This window comes from Ananas comosus, linkage group 3 (genome assembly GCF_001540865.1).
Source record: "Ananas comosus cultivar F153 linkage group 3, ASM154086v1, whole genome shotgun sequence".
Classification (NCBI taxonomy): domain Eukaryota; kingdom Viridiplantae; phylum Streptophyta; class Magnoliopsida; order Poales; family Bromeliaceae; genus Ananas; species Ananas comosus.
Window position 1 is genome coordinate 10,400,356 of NC_033623.1, and position 3,153 is coordinate 10,403,508.

The 3,153-nt window shown below is 37.5% G+C and overlaps 1 long non-coding RNA gene across 1 annotated transcript; it reads right to left on the bottom strand.

Annotated features, from left to right (window-relative positions):
• On the bottom strand, positions 411–2,538 carry LOC109708276. Its single transcript, XR_002215704.1, has 3 exons — positions 2,456–2,538; positions 1,102–1,324; positions 411–999 (listed from the first exon to the last, which is right to left on the bottom strand). It is a non-coding gene; the product is annotated as an uncharacterized LOC109708276 (long non-coding RNA).

The following is a 3,153-nucleotide window of genomic DNA, read 5'->3' on the forward strand; positions in this document are numbered from 1 at the left end:
AAAATAAAAACATTCTAATACATATGTTACATACTATATGTTACAAAAATTCCAATCCAAAAGTTACAAACATTCCAATCCAAATATTTCGATCATTCCAATCCATATTAATAACAACATATTAATAATACTGCAATAAGATTTATAATCATGTTAGCAAATAATTAACTATAGTAAAACAAATTAAAATAAAAACATTCCAATACATATGTTACATACCATATGTTACAAACATTCCAATTCAAAAGTTACAAACATTCCAATCCATATTAATAACAATATATTAATAATACTGTAATAAGATTTATAACAATGTTAGCAAATAATTAACACAACAAAGCTCATGTTACAAACTATATACTAAACATTTACAATAAAACATAATAAAATAAAAACAATCCAAACGGTATATTACAAAAGTGTAGCAGGTATTACTAAATATGCAATCAAAGCGAAATATGTCTACATATTCCATACAAGCACATATAATTATCACATTTGGAATCAAACCTATTTAATATAATTCAATGCAACCGACAGTTTAAATAATTAACTTCTATTATTCCATAACTGGTCCGTGATACTAGTTCGAATATCGTCGCCCTGATGTGAGTCCGATGTGACGCCGAAATCGCTCGGGTCTTCTTCTTCATCCTTAGGAGACGATGGGTTAAGGTCTTCAGTAAAAAATCTATCAGCTCCGTGATGTCGTCAAATAAAGTTATGTATGACACAATATGCCATACCAATAAGACATTGGACTTTATAGAGGAATAGAGTTGCATGATTTAGAATCTTGAAACACTTTTTCAATATGCTGAAAGTCTTCTTTACAACATTTCGTAGTTGAGCATGCCGATGATTGTACGTCCCGCGGACTGCGATGTGTGCGGCCACGTGTATTACCCTCAAATTGACTAAGATGGTATCTCTCTTCGTGATATAGCGCAAGAAATTTATCTATATTAGCATATCCAGAATCTACCAAGTAATATTTGCCTGCGAACATTGTCGAGAAATGCAAGTGTCAAATTGTAATATAAGATCATTCATAAGTAATATGCAGTATAATATTCGAAAAAGTAAATAAATGGCAGATACCTTTGGGAACAGTAAACCCTTCACTTTCACAAGCCCATCTTAATACTCTCATATCAGCTGCTGAGCCTTCCCATCATGTACATACAAATAGAAATATATGATCAAAGGATACAGCAGCCATCATATTCTGTGATGTAAATCCTTTGCGACACCTAAATCGTGATTGCTTGCTCTTTCGGACAACCACCGGAATATGCGTACCATCCACTGCACCTATTGCATTCTACAAATCACCAAGCAACATATTATACAATTAATACCAAATATGAAGTAACATGTAGGGCGAGATAATATATTATTTATACTCAACCTTGAAAGGATGAAAATTCGGATTATCCCTAATTCTTGAATGCATTGCAGCATTATTTCGATGGCAGAGTTACATAATAATCTTTCAACATAACAATTCCGCAAAGAATATTATTAAAATGTCGACTAATAGATTTACCTGAATGTTGAAAAATTTCAGCCAGTAACCTATTTGCAACCCCATGTTTTACGTAGACTAAGCATGGTTGCATCTATACTGTCGGTCCAATTTGGAGTTCGCTTCTAAGATTGGTTATGCAATCTGCTACTACCTTCCACGTGTACATTTTGGAAATGTGTGGTTTCAAACACCACACCTTTCTTATGAGCAGACTTAGATGGTTTCTTGACAAGAGGCATCTGTGGTTCAAGCAAATAGCAATTCACTGCCATACCATTCATGTGGATTGACACAATTAAGTATGTGTATGTGACAAGCTCACAACATCATACATGCATTACGGTCAAGAAGCTAATAAAGACGGCGAGAGAACTGTACAAATTAAACTAGCTAAGCATATTTATATTTGACTATGTCCAAACATATGGAAGATTATTTTCAAAACTGAAATATTAGAAACTTATTGCAATGAAATACAAGTGAAGACATATGACAACTATAACTGATTAGAATCAAAGAATGCACTTGAAAGATTGTATAATGAGATAGCAATCGGCATCTTATGGTGCGATATTGGGTCATGCAGCTCAAAATGGTTTCCAAGGAGCATGGGGGTGCATTGATTTATAGAATCATGCCATCCATCTAATGCTACTCGAAACCGTCATTATCGCCAAAATAATCTTTTGCATCCTTCATTACTATACAAACTACTATAATCAATTTCCTACTATATCATGCATTCCGGCAAACATATAAATTAGAGTTATAATACAAACATGCTGCCATAGAGTTCTGAATTTTAGCGACGACATAGAGTAATCATAAATGAAGATCATATATGGATAGAAGCAAAAGAGTAAGTCATATATCCTCTAATTATAAAAAAGGTTAGAGCAAACATAGATGTTAGAGCAATGAAACCTTGGTAAGACCAAACTTTATCGTAGCTCGGGATCAGAATAAACAGGGGATGCACAAATAAGGGATTTCAACACGAAGCGGCGTCACCGTGCAAACAAATTACCTGCAAAAGTAAAAGAAAATTGGTTCGGGTATAATCAGATCTACAAAATCTGCATACAGGGCTCGGCCGAATGGAGTTAGCGATTGCGGAGGACAGTCGTACGGCACTCCGAGCTACAGCAAAAAGCCGTGAGAGAAGGAGGATAGGTACAGATGACCGGAAAGACGCGAGACCACAGACAGGGTCCTACGCTAGTGGCGGGCGTCAGGCGAAAGCCACAAAATCATACAGAGAGGGGGAAGAGCACACAAAAGGGTTTTTCTTGTGTAATATAAAGCCAGATTTAGTAGATCTGCTGTCTAGGGTCGAGGCCAAAGCCCCAAAATCATACCGATCGTAGCCGTCGGCCAACCCGAGGAGTAGGACGACGCCGAGCGGGGGGGAGGAGGAGAGGCAAAGCGGTGCGGAGGAGGAAGAGAAAGTAGCCGTAGGAGATCCGGTGGCACTAGATCTGTCGAAGGATGGAAAAAACTTGCAGATCGGACGCGCACAGTACACCGCGGACGGAAGAGAAAGAGGAAAGGGGAGCGACGGCTTCAGAGAAAGAGGGACGGTGCCGAGGAGGAGGAGGAGGTAGCCGTAGGAGATCCGATGG